Raw genomic sequence first — 14,285 nt, forward strand, 5'->3', positions numbered from 1 at the left:
AGATTTGCCTATGAGGAAAGAGCACGGGAGGAGGCTGGAGAAGGGCCCACAGATGAGGTCCCGAAACCAAAAGCAAAAGGTGCCCCGCTCACCCGTGAGGCAGGGGATGAGGCGGGGTGGAACAAGATGGAGTCTGGTGTTCTGGGGGCTTCACTTCCTTCAGGTGGAGTTTACCTTCCATGCAGCCGTCAGTGTGTCTCCTCCTTCCTGGTCTCGGATGAGGCACAAGTGCATTATGGGAAAGTGGCTGTACTATATTGACAGGTATAATGCAGTGCTGCACAGAAACTGAAACAATGCTCCCAACTTCATTTGTTCCTACCTGACTCCCTGCCGAGCTCCTCTCCTGAGGAAGGCGTCGACTTCTGGCTCAAGGCTCATGTTCTCAGCATTTTCCTCTCTTAAGGGTATGGATACTTGGAGAGTAAGGGCCAGAAAGGAACAAGGCTGAGGACTGGGCTGCCTCCTCTGGCCTGGTGAGCAGAGGTTAGCAACAGGCTCAAGGAGGAGGCAGTGCTGGGTGAGGGGCCTGGGGGCCTCCGGCTCTGCTGAGAGCTGGAGAGTGAAACAAGATTCACCACAAACCACTGCCAGGAAAACAAAAAAAAACAAAAACAAATTTTCCTCCACCCTCTTAGGTTCAGTGCCTGAGGATCTGCAAATTAAATGGAAAAAAAGATTAGCAAGAGAAAAAAGTTTCTTCATGCATCTGATGACGCACGCGCACGCAGCGCACTCAGACGTGAGTAACCCAGGGGGTGCTAAGGGTCTGGAGCACACTGGCTGCGGCTTCGCTGTGTCCTCCCCAAAGTGTTATTGGGAGCTTAGATCCCCAGTGCAACAGTGCTGGCAGGTGGTGCCTAATAGGAAGTGTTTAGGTCACGAGGTCTGCACCTTCACCTATGCATGGGTGCTGGTTGTGAAGACAAGTCCGCATGCATGAGGTCTCTGCCTCTGTCTCTCCCACATGCGCTCTAGCCCTCCTGCCTTTTTCCATGATACAGTAAGAAGGCCCTTGCCAAATGTGGGCCTCTTTAAAAAAATTATTTATTTATTTGAAAGAGATAGAGAGAGAGAGGTCTTCCATCCACTGGTTCACTCCCCAAATGGTCACAATGCCAGGGCTGGACCAGGCTGATGCCAGGAGCCAGGAGCTTCATCCACATCTCCCACACAGGTGCAGGGGCCCAAGAACTTAGGCCATCCTCTGCTGCTTTCCCATGCCACAGCAGGGAGCTGGATCGGAAGTGCAGCAGCCAGGATTCAGACTGGCGCCCACAGAAGATGCAGTGCTGCAGGCCACAGCGCCGGCCCCAGACGTGGGCTCTTGACCCTGGACTTCACAGCCTCCAGCATTATAAGAGCTAAATCTCTGTGTTACCCCTCAAAGTCTAATTGATTGATTGATTGATTAACTGTATTTGAAAGAGAGAGGGAAGAATAAAGACCTTCATCAGCTGATTCACTCTCCAAATGTCCACAAAAACCAGAACCACAGCCAGGAGCAAGGATCTCCAGCTGGGACTCCACCCAGGCACTTGGGCCATCAGCTGGGGCCTCCAGGTTATCCATAGGAAGCAGAGCAGCTCTGGGCATCCAGGTGGCAGCTCCAGCTGCTGTGCCCACAACACCCACCCCTCTGTTCTTTGTGGATTACCAGTGTCACTCTCTGTGATAGCTGTGCGAAACTGACAGACACAGACCTAAGTCAGCAGAAGAAAGGGAGTGGCAGAGAGTAGGCTCTAGTGGGAAGAACAAACAGACTTCTTTAGAGAAGAAAAATGGGGTTTTTAGGAGATAAGACAGTTTGTGATAATCTTCATACAGTCACGAATGATCTTTCTGTCTTCTTTAGGGTCATAAATTCCTCCAGAATGGGTGCTTTATGGTATATTTACTCCTTTTTTAAAAAAATGAGCAGATGTGATTTTTTTTTTCTTTTTTTATTTTTTGACAGGCAGAGTGGACAGTGAGAGAGAGAGACAGAGAGAAAGGTCTTCCTTTGCCGTTGGTTCACCCTCCAATGGCCGCCGCGGCCGGCGCGCTGCGGCCGGCGCACCGCGCTGATCCGATGGCAGGAGCCAGGAGCCAGGTGCTTCTCCTGGTCTCCCATGGGGTGCAGGGCCCAAGCACCTGGGCCATCCTCCACTGCACTCCCTGGCCACAGCAGAGGGCTGGCCTGGAAGAGGGGCAACCAGGACAGAATCCGGCGCCCCGACCGGGACTAGAACCCGGTGTGCCGGCGCCGCTAGGCAGAGGATTAGCCTAGTGAGCCGCGGCGCCGGCCCAGATGTGATTTTTAAAAAAGTTTTATTTATGTTTGTTTGAAAGGCAGAGTGCGGCCGGCGCCGCGGCTCAATAGGCTAATCCCCCGCCTTGCGGCGCCAGCACACTGGGTTCTAGTCCCGGTCGGGGCACCGGATTCTGTCCCGGTTGCCCCTCTTCCAGACCAGCTCTCTGGTGTGGCCAGGGAGTGCAGTGGAGGATGGCCCAAGTCCTTGGGCCCTGCACCCCATAGGAGACCAGGAGAAGTACCTGGCTCCTGCCATCGGATCAGTGCGGTGCGCTGGCCATTGGAGGGTGAACCAACTGCAAAAGGAAGACCTTTCTCTCTGTCTCTCTCTTTCACTGTCCACTCTGCCTGTCAAAAAAAAAAAAAAAAAAAAAAAAAAGAAAGAAAAAAAAAGAAAAAAAAGAAAGGCAGAGTGGAAGAGAGAGAATGTGGGAGACAGATCTTCCATCTGCTGGTTCTCTCCAAATGCCTGCAACAGCTAGGGCTGGACCTGGCCAAAGTCAGGAGCCAGAACGCCATCAGTTTCTCTTACGTGGGTGGCAGGGACCCAAGTACTGGGGCCATCACCTGCTGCCTTCCCAGGAGCACCAGCAGGGAGCTGGATTGCAAGTGGCACCTCTGAGCTTCGAGCCAGCAGACATCTCAAGTGGAAGCTTTACCTGCTGACCAGAGCACTTTGGACAGCTCTCCTGGAAGTAGACTTGACCCCAAAGACAGAATGTATGCCAGTCCTCATTTCTTGGGAGTCTCTGCTTTCAGTTATATAAGGAAAATTACAAGGCTTCTTTCTGAATCTAACAAATTTCAATGTCTTCAGGGAGATAATCATTACAAAACTCCCGGCACTGCACAGCTTGGCAGCTGCTCAACATATATTTTTGTGTGAACACAATAAGGGTTAGATAGAGATGCTGTTGTTGGGCTAGCCAGGCACGGGGAACAGGGATCTGAGCAACAGATCTCTCTCTCTGGAGAGCAGGTGGCCTCTGCTCTCCTGGCTTAGGGCAGATTTGGAAACTGGCAGAGCCTGACAGGACAGCTCACTCACCTTGCAACTCTGCTTTCCTGACATCTGCTAGGACTCAAGTGTTGACTTTCTTTTTTTTTTTAAGGTTTATTTATTTATTTGAAAGTCAGAGTTACACAGAAAGAGAGGAGAGAGAGAGAGAGGTCTTCCATCTGCTTGTTCACTCCCCAATTGGCTGCAACTGCCGGAGCTGCGCCGATCCGAAGCTGGGAGCTAGGAGCTTCTTCCAGGTCTCCCACGTGAGTGCAGGGGCCCAAGGTCTTGGGCCATCTTGTACTGCTTTCCCAGGCCATAGCGGTTCAAGACCAGCGCCCATATGGGATGCCGGCGCTTCAGGCCAGGGCGTTAACCCACTGCGCCACAGCGCTGGCCCCTCAAGTATTGAATTTCAAGATGCTTTGAAGCCAGAGCTAGAGCAATGGTTTAGGAGCAAGAAGTCAGAAAATTTAGGTCTTAACAAGGTTGGATTTTTTCTTGGACAAAATGGGAACACGAGTGCTTGACATGTTCTGGGGTTGATGGCTTTAAAAAGGAAGCAGCAGATAGAAAGAGGACACTTAGCTCCCAGGAATCCTTGCTCTGAAAGGTCCCTTTGTTAGATAGGAAGTTAGAAATGAGCCTGTGTGTGGGAGGGGCCTGAGGAGCACAGCCCGGGCAGAAGCCCCCCTTGGAAGCAGCCCAGGACTCACACTGCAGTCCTGCGCAGACCCCAGTAACGTTCCAGCAGAACTCAGCCCTCCCCAGGGAAAGCTCCCCGGGAGGATCCTCTCTCCTCAGCACCACGCGGTTACCTGGCTTGATGACAGTGAGCAATACAACCTCACAACCTAGGGCAGGCCTCTCTGCCTGTGGTGGGCTCCCCAGTCTCTGACAGCACTGAGCAGTGAACCCTCCAGAGGACTTTTCCTAATTTATGCTCAGCAAACCCTTTGTCCTGGAGGAGGGTGTAGGGAGCAGAAAATTAAACAGCTTCACCATAATATTAACAAAAACAAGCAAGAGCTATGCAGACAGTAGGAGGTCTGCATGGACTTGATGAGAACTGCCCACGGCCTGCACACAGCTTCCTCAAGACCTTATCAACCCTACACTGTCAGAACACGTATATAAACCACAGACTGAGGAGGTCCACGGGGAGCCTGAACAGATTCTACTGAGTGCGGCTGAGCAAAAGCTCCTTCCGGGTGACCCACGGCATTCAGATCCTCCTGCGAGAGAAGTTCTCCCAGCCAGCCCTGTGCTCACCGGACCTCGAGGCTCTGCCCTCCCCAGCTGAAACACCAGCCAGATGCCGAGACCCTGATCCCCTTGAAGACCTGTGCTTTCCAGCTCAGAGGCACCAAGGCACCACCACTGCGGACGATGTGCAACTCTGCCTCAGGGCTAAGACACACCTGAGGAGCACCAGAGATACCTTAGGAACCTTGGGTGGTTGGTTTACCCAGCATGTTGTGTTATACAAACTAAAACATAAGATTTCCCTACTGCACAATAAAAAAGCCTTATTGGGACCAACACCACCTCCGCTCCATTACTACGCTTGCAACAGAGGGGAAGGAGAAACCCGGACCCCTTCCCTTATCAGAATAGACTGTGTGCTCAGCTCTCACTCTGCTGAGCTGCCTGCCTGTCAGCTGTGTTCTTTCCATTTCACCCTGTGACCTTGCTCTCCCCACTCTGAGTGATGGCTCTTGTCGCGAGTGCCTGCTGTCACGCAGCTCGACAGGGCTTAAGGGTGACGTGTCGGAGCACAGGGAAGAGGGAACACACAGACCTGAGACTGCCTTTCCAATGAAAGATTTTATTGCTTACACACCAGAGGTTTTTATCATACTACTTATCAATAGGCTCATTAAAGTCAATATACTTATCAGTATCAATATACTTATCAGTATCGACATCAACCAACCCACAACACATTCAATCCGTGGATTAATAGATAGCAACACCGGCAAACACGTAATCCACAGCAAATTCAACCTAGGGCTTAACTAATACTTCACTTAACTACTACAATAACACTTAACTGTCATAATAACACTATTTCCTTAACAATGATACTAAAGAACTACTGGAATCAATGCTTAACAATAATACTATTTCCTTACTACTCATCAATTATATTCATTAAAGCACAGATCACAATATACAGCGCTAAAGCAACTTCAAGGGCTATCCAACTATAACAGTATGTGTACAGCAAGGCAGTATCATTCCTCTTAGTCATAGGGTCAAAGCCTACTCATCTTACATTACACATAGTTAATGCCATTTATAAAGGCTGTGTTCTCAAGGTTCGTATCACAGTCACAAAAAAGAGTCCGTGTTCATAGTCCGGAGCTCAACGTCTCAGCAGAGACGGATCTTGGATCAGTCACTTACAGGCAGGAAGTCGTGGGAAGGCTGTCACTCTGGGCAGTGGGCTCGAGGCTTCCCTACTGAGAGGCCTGGTCTGGCTCTGCGGTCAGGAGGCCTGGCAGCAGGCTGATAAGGGGTCCAGGCGAGGCGGCAAGGCCGAAGCTCCACTGGAGTTTGGTCCCCGGCTCTTCAGCTCCAAATGCGAGGGGATCCAGAGTTTCACACACACTGGGCCCTTGATCTGCTGTCACCTTCTGCCATTACCTGTTCCTCACAGAGTAACAGGCTGCCCCTTCAGCTCCAGATGTGTGGAGATCCAGAGGTTCACACACACCGGGCCATGATCCTCGAGAGGACGGAGAGCAATGCCAAAGGCTCTCCTTTTATCCTAGTTTTCTTGGCAGCTCTCCTGCTTGTTCAGTTGGGTGCCGCCAATCCCATGCCTAGGACAGGGTGTACCCAGCTCACCCTCAGGGTGCGGCCAATCAGGATGCGTCTAAGTGAGGTAGCCAAGGTTATCATCCATCACACGCACCTTATCAGCTCTCCAGAGGTGTCTGCTCCGTCTGATGAGGAGCTTTCTTCTTGGCAAGCATTAGCTTAGCGTAAGTGATGTCATCAGTCTCTGGCTTGACACGAGTGACTCCATCTCTCTTTACTTTCACTTTGTGGCTAGTGGTAGTTGTTTTGACTCTAGGATTCTCTGTGGAATTTCTACAGTTCACCTCCTTCTGGTGGTCAGGTAAGCGGTGATCTGTGAATCTATTTTTTTTTTTTTTTGGACTCCTGTGGGATTCCCCACAGCACTCGCGCTCTCTCTCTCTCTCTCTCTCTCTCTGTTCCTTCTGTTCTGACAGATGCCCTGTCCCTAACAAACCTTGCTGCTTTGCTCTGTCTCATGCCTGAACTCTTTCTTGTGCAAAGACAAGAACCCCACACTGATTTCCACTAACACCTTAAAGAGAGGCCCTTCTAACTGTAATGGGTGAGACATCGGCAGAGAAAACATGATTACCTCGGTTCTTTGTCTCACATGGAAGAATAATTTCCATGCAGACAAGCAGAAAAATTTAAAAGCGAGATTGATTAGAGGCAGAGACCTCCGGCCAGGGTGGCAAGGAAAGGGCTTCCAACGAGGAAAAACCTGAAGAGGGTGATGGTACTGGGGTTTTTAGGCACAATTTGGGGAAGAAAAATCTTGACATTCAGTTATAAGACCTGGTGTGCAGTCCTTCATCCTGTCTGGCTTGCTCACGATAAAATAAAGAAGCATCAGAGGGCGGGACACCTCGTTCACTTTACGGTAATTGGGGCACTCAGAAGGAACTCCCACCCCCTCGCTGTTCTCCTGAGTGGAAGCTTTGAGGAGAGGGCAGGCAGGCACTCTGACCTTGCCCAAGATAACGGTTGGGGAAGAGACATTTCCCACCCTCAGTTAACCCATCTGACTCCTCGCACAACTAGGGCAGGGGGAGGGAGTAAGAACTGGAAAGGCTGGGTGCTGGGTGGGAGCTAAGTAGTGACCAGCCCTCTGGGCCGACGGTCCACTGCCTGCCTCTCAACCCTGTCCAACTGGGGATCCTCTCAGCAGTTTCTGGGCTCAATTCCGAAGAAAAGACTTGATGTTCTTCTTGAAATGGCTTTTCTCTGGACTCAGATATGAGATGAGTTGTCCAGATAGCCATTTGGATGAATTAGAAAGGCTTTGAGTGGAGCCCTATAAAAATAAATACTTCTAAGGCATTTCCTCTCCATCTCTCCTATTCTGCCCATCAAATACCGGCCTCAGTCATGGGCATACTCCTTTACAATGGATGATGCAGGCTCCTGGAGCTGTTCTGGGCCAATGGATGCTACTGATCTGTATCTGGGAAGGAGAGGAAATGACCTTTGAATGGATAAAATCAATGTGCCTGACCGGTAGCCAGGCCAGGGCTCACCTCTGGATCTCAGAGTAGCAGATGCACACTGGGCGAGAAGATGGCAGGATACCATTTGACTGTGGAGACCACTGGCTGAGGCCATTGGCTCCAAGTGTCCAGGCTGCAGGTGTCAGAGAGGGGAAATGAGTCAGGGATGGAGGGAGAAGTCAGAGAAAATCAGGGGAGGGCAGCAGTCAGCAGGACCCCCAAGGATGGACATTTATACAAAAGCAGCTCAGAGTTTGACCAGCTCCTTGGGTTTCAATGAAAAAGCACAGCGTATTTTTAAACTGAAGCAAATTTATTCCTTGGCACTGGCCTCTGGCCCTTGGCCTCTGGCTTGGAAACAGAAGGAGGTTGTTTGGTGGCTGGGCTGGGATGTTTGCTCGCAGACTATGAGGAGTGCCCAGCCCAGAACATCTGGTTTGGGAACGGCACAGCTGGGGGGGGGGGGTGTGCATTTGGAGGGCATGAGTGTGAGCCTGAGAAGGGGGGGAATGGGAGGAAAGGCTGGACCAGAGAACCTCTCCCTCCTCTCCACATCAAATACGCAGAACCAACACCCTAGGTACAATGCAGGCCTCAGAGCCCACCTGCCCTTGCAGTCCATCTTATCCACTGTCCTCCTGTGGCTGGCCCTTCACTGACCCCCAGCAACTTCCACCCACCCCTCCTTGCACATGTAGCTCTGCTCACTGGAGCACACTCCCCTATCCTGCACACACCTCCTCTTCCACTGCCTCCACACCCTGGCCTGGTTCTGCTCACGGGGGAACCACTTACTGAGCAAAGTTTTTAGGGGTACTTCTTTTGTGCTGGGCACTTGTGCCCCTTCTTGGAGATAAGGAGCTCACTGTATGGATGGGACAGGTGTGTGACATGCTGGTTTGTTTGTTTTTAGTAAAGTACCGCCATCCACTTGGTTGCTCAGACCAGGGTCTTTGTGGCACCCTGGCCCCACACCTCCTTTGCATTGCCACATCCTATTGGCTCAGTATTCACCATCACCTTTCTCCTGGGCCACCGCAGAGCTTCCTAACTGGTCTGTCTCTCTAGGAGACATTCTCCACACAGCAGCCAGTCATATCTATATCTATATCTATATCTATATCTATATCTATATCTATATCTATATCTATATCTATATCTTTCTATCTGAGAGAGATATTCTATTTATTTGAAAGGCAGAGTGACAGAGAGAGAGAGATGGGGAGAAAGAATGAAATCTTCCATTTGCTGACTCACTCCCCAAATGGCCACAATGGCTGGTCCTAGTCTGGGTTGAAGTCAGGAGCCTGGAACTCCATTTGGGTCTCCCATATGGGTGGCAGGGGCATAAGCACTTGGGCCATCTTCCACTGCCTTCCTGGGTGCATCAGCAGGGAGATGGGTTCAAAGCTGAGCAGCCAAGATTCGAACTGGGGCTCTGGATTTGGAATGTCAGAGTTGCAGGCGGTAGCTCAACCTGCTGTGTCACAACACCTGCTCCATATTTTAAGAACATTGGGACCAGTGTTGTGGTATAGAGGGTGGAGCTGCTGTCTGTGATGCAGCATCCCATATGGGCACCTGTTCAAATCCTGGCTGCTCTACTTCCAATCCAGCTCCCTGTGAATGCACCTGAGAAATCGGCAGAAGATGGCCCAAGTGCTTGGGCCCTGCACCCACGTGGGAGGCCTGGATGAAGCTCCTGGATCCTAACTTCAGCCAGGCCGAGCCCTAGCCATTGTGGCCATGTGGGTAGTGAACCAGTGGATGGAAGATCCATCCCTCTCTCTCTAACTCAGCTTTTCAAATAAATACATACATATTAAAAAGAAAACCCCAACAAACACACAAACCAACCTCACACTTTATTTTACAGCAGATATAGCATAGCACAGCCTATGCTAAAACAAGGGAGGGGCTGATAACCACCACCTCTGGATGAGGAAACCCCTATGTAAATTAGTTGCAATTCTTCTGTAAAGATTGGTCTCTTCTCCCCTATTTCTTATTCACTCATTCGATTACCTGTATAGCACGGTCTCATGGATATTTATTCCACACTTTGTTACTCACTTTGTTGCTCCCATATTTTCAGTTTCGGTGGCTGGACGCCCTTTCAGGCTGGCTTTTGTGTCCCTGTGATGTGCCCACACCCTTTTCTAAGAAGCTCCAGGGTCATCCTGTGTCCTCTCTGCCCAGCCCTAGAACCAGCCATTTCTCCCAGGAGTTCTGGTTCCTTTTACCGGAGGATGGCCTTGGGCACCGAGGTGGAAGCAAGAGGCTGTTCACTGCCACTGGGGTCTCCCTGCCTTCAGGGCTCCAAGCAGACAGAGGAGGGAAATGCACCTATGGATTCCAAACCATGGGTCACATGGATTCATCCATGTGAGGGGAAACATGGATTCCCACTGCTGCTTCTGACTCACTGGTACAGACGAGTATAGATCTGTACAGATCTGCTGATCCAGAATGTTCCTCTGACAGGGACAAGGCTAGCTCCGCCCACTGACCATCCATTGTCTGTAGCATGTTTTCTTTCCATGTGACCTGGAGTTCAGTGGTCAGGCGATGTCACTGTTCTGCAGCCTCATGGTTTCAGTCAAGACACTTTTCCAGAGTTTCCAGGTCAACCCGTCTCTGTAGCTCCCTTCAGCAAGGTCACTTCACATTCGCAGCACGGCTAGGTCGCTTTGTCACCATCTGGGGTGCTCCATCATCCTGGCTGACATTTTTAAAAATTGCATAATGCTCACTCTTTATGCCAGGAAGGGCCGTGGGCTTTGGTGAGTGCACAGCACCGCTTTGGTGAGTGCACAGCACCACAGCCCAGGCTCCAGAGTCACACAGAATAAGGACACCACCTAAAAATTCACTGGGGCTTCCCCATTGTAAGCACACACTGCTCACGCCCAGTCCCCAGCACACCGTGATCCGTTGTTCATCCCCAGAGTTTTAATGAATGAATGAAATCTTGAAACGTGCGGCCTTTTTCTACCTTCGTAGCGTAATTCAGTTAGGATTCCTCCATATTGTGTGACTCAATAGCTCAGTCCCTGTGATCATGAAATCCTATTCAGCTGCAGCCCAGTGTGTACTCACCCTCCTGTTGAAGGATATTTTCATTGTTTCCAGGTTTTGATGACTATGCAATAAACACAACAGCCGGAGCTGCACCAATCCGAAGCTAGCAGCCAGAAGCTAGGAGCCAGGAGCCAGGAGCCAGGAGCTTCTTCAGGGTATCCCATGCGGGTGCAGGGGCCCAAGGACTTGGGCCATCTTCCACTGCTTTCCCAGGCCATAGCAGACAGCTGGATCCGAAGTGGAGCAGCTGAAACTTGAACCAGTGCCCATAGGGGATGCCGGCACTGTAGGCAGTGCCTTTACCTGCTATACTACAGTACCGGTCCCACATTTAACATTTAAAAAAAAAATTTTTTTAATTTAAATTTGAATTTTTTAAAATTATTTTTTAAAAAGATTTATGGCCGGCGCCGCGGCTCAATAGGCTAATCCTCCGCCTAGCAGCGCCGGCACACCGGGTTCTAGTCCCGGTCGGGGCGCCGGATTCTGTCCCGGTTGCCCCTCTTCCAGGCCAGCCCTCTGCTATGGCCAGGGAGTGCAGTGGAGGATGGCCCAGGTGCTTGGGCCCTGCACCCCATGGGAGACCAGGAAAAGCACCTGGCTCCTGGCTCCTGCCATCGGATCAGCGCGGTGCGCCGGCCGCAGCATGCTGGCCGCGGCGGCCATTGGAGGGTGAACCAACGGCAAAGGAAGACCTTTCTCTCTGTCTCTTTCTCTCACTGTCCACTCTGCCTGTCAAAAATAAAAAAAAATAAATAAAAAAGATTTATTTATTCATCTATTTTGAAAGTCAGAGTTACAGGGCAGGGGGTGAGGAGAATCGTCAATCCACTGGTTCACTCCCCAGATGTCCACAAAAGTTTGGGCTGGGCCAGGCTGAAGTCAGGAGTCAGGAGCCAGGAGCTTCATCTGGGTCTCCCACATGGATGCAGCAGCCCAAGGACTTGGGCCATCTTCTGCTCCTTTCCCAGGCACCGTAGCAGAGAGCTGGATTGGAAGTGGAGCAGCCAGGACTGGAACAGGTACCTATATGCGGTGCCGGTGCTGCAGGCAGCAGTTCAACCCACTTCACCATAGTGCCAGCCCCTGATTTGTCTTTTAGTTCTCTTACTAAATCTTTTTCGCAGAGCAAATAGTTCACTTTTGATCAAGTCAGATTTACCCAGTTTTCTTTCACAGATCTTGCTTTTGAAAGTCTAAAAATTCATGGCATCAAAGGTCACGTGGATTTCCTGTTTTCTTCCAGAAGTTCTACAGTTAGACTTGATCCATTTTGAGTTAACCTCTGGGCAAGGTGTGGAGTCTTTTTGGCAGATAGACATCCAGCTGTTCAGCACTAATTGCTGAAAAGACTGTCTTCTTTCCATTGAATACCACGGCACTTTCGTTTAGAATCGGTTGATGTGCTGGGGTCCACTTGTGGAGTGTTTCGCTCCTTTCTAGGGATCATACTTCCCAGGCACCGGGAGGCGGCCTTCTCACCACTGAGGGTCGCGGCAGGAACGCTGCCTGCTCATGAGGTCTTTGCTGGCCTCCTACTTAAATTGGTTTTCCTTCCCTTGTTCCCATTCTGTCAGCTCTTCCTGCAATCACAGAACTTACTACAACCTGGAATTATCTTTTTTTTTTTTTTTTTGACAGGCAGAGTGGACAGTGAGAGAAAGAGACAGAGAGAAAGGTCTTCCTTTGCCGTTGGTTCACCCCCAGTGGCCGCTGCAGCCGGCACAATGCGGCCAGTGCACCGTGCTGATCCAAAGCCAGGAGCCAGGTGCTTCTCCTGGTCTCCCATGGGGGTGCAGGGCCCAAGCACTTGGGCCATCCTCCACTGCACTCCCGGGCCACAGCAGAGAGCTGGATTGGAAGAGGAGCAACCGGGACTAGAACCCAGGGTGCCAGCGCTGCAGGCGGAGGATTAGCCTAGTGAGCCACAGCTCCGGCCTGGAATTATCTTCTTAAACACAGTATGCTCACACAGTGAGACAGCTATGCCCTCAGTGTGTGGGATGGCGTGGTGGGATAGCAACAATACAGTTATCTTCGTAAGATATTCATTCACTTTTGTTGTAAAAATCATTATAAAACTTGGCTCCTCGACAGCTTCTGAACGCGCAGTTCGGTGGTGTTCGGTGGGCTCACCCAGTGTCAAGCTGACCTCCGCCACAGCTGCACCCCGCAGGACTGAGCCTGCCCCCCCAGCTCAGCCTCTAGAAACTGCCACTCTGCTTCGAAGCCACAGTTAAGAATCTTCCTACTTCAGGCACATCACACAGTGAAGTCACAGTATCATACAAAGCCTGTGCTTTTGTGGCTCAGCTCTCGTTTTCGCCTTTACACTGAATTATTTTACCCGAGTGTGCAGCTGGTACGGGTGGAGGCCCTAGGCAGCCCTTCCACTGTTCCAGCTCGGGTCACACTCACCCCGTTTCTGTGTACTGATCTTGTATCTTGAAGACTCGTTTCCGAACTTTAATAACTTTTGTGCGGGAGTATTCTTTGGTGTATTCCACATACAAGGTCAGGTTATCCGAGGAGAAACAGTCGGCTTTCACTCCTTCCCAAGCCGGATGCCTTTTCTGTCTCTTACCTATCGGGCGCTGGAGCCTTCGGTGCAGTGGGGCCGCAGTGGCAGGTGCAAACTTGTGCCCCCCCCCCCCCCGCCCCGGGCTTAGGGGAATGTCGGCTCTCACTGTGAGGACGACGGGGCTGTGGCGGTTCTGCAGACGTTCTCCACCCTAGTTTGGGAGTGCTTTCTCAGGAAGGTGTTTGGATGCTATCAAATGCTTTTTCTTTGTTGAGTTGATTACACATGCTTTCCCCCTTCTGAAAAGTCTGCTTTTAAAATGTTTCTATTAACATGCAGTGCTTGCACTTTTTTGTGGCACTTAGTGCAATATTTCAATACCTTTACATAATGTGAACCTATCATACCAGGCACCCAGACGCTCCGCGGGGGGCTGGGAGGGCACCGGTCTCGCTGCTGCTGTAGGGACCCGCGGTGCGGGCGCCTCTCTCACCTCTCTCCCTGGACACGCACCGGCCAGAGCTGCAGGCAGTCACGCGACAGGTGTTTCCAGCGTCTTGAGGAACCCGCACGCGGAACGGTCTGAATCGTGGGCTCCCACCGGGGCCCCCAGCCGCTCCTCCACCTCGACAGAGCTTGGCGTTCCCTGCGCTCCTTCGCGGGCACGCGCACGTACACTACACCAGAGCTCTCCGCGAGGCCCCGGGGCGAGGCCTCCCTCCCCGGGTCGCTGCGGCAAAGCCTCCAGGCCCCCTTAGACGCTCACGGAGAACGCGCATTCCTCCGTGGGCCTCGGTCGCTGGCCGCGCTCCGCGCGCCGGCATGGGCGAGGGGGCCTAGCTGCCGAAGCTCGGGTGACGTCGGCGTCCGAGATTTTGATGGGCATCGCCCATAGCCCGCAAGGCCCCCGGGGTCCAGGGCCCGGCACGCACCCGGGCTCCGCACGTCCAAAACCTGCTTCTGCGTGGCTCCGGGGCGGCTCAGGGCGCGGGACCGGCGAGGCGCGGGTGCGGCCAGGCAGGGGGCGGGTACGGCTGAGCTCCGCCCCGAGCCCGCCCCCGCCGGCCGCGCGGAGCACGTGGGCCGGTGGGCGGT

This window comes from Oryctolagus cuniculus, chromosome 12 (assembly GCF_051225735.1).
Source record: "Oryctolagus cuniculus isolate XC-2025 breed Fujian yellow rabbit chromosome 12, ASM5122573v1, whole genome shotgun sequence".
NCBI lineage: Eukaryota > Metazoa > Chordata > Mammalia > Lagomorpha > Leporidae > Oryctolagus > Oryctolagus cuniculus.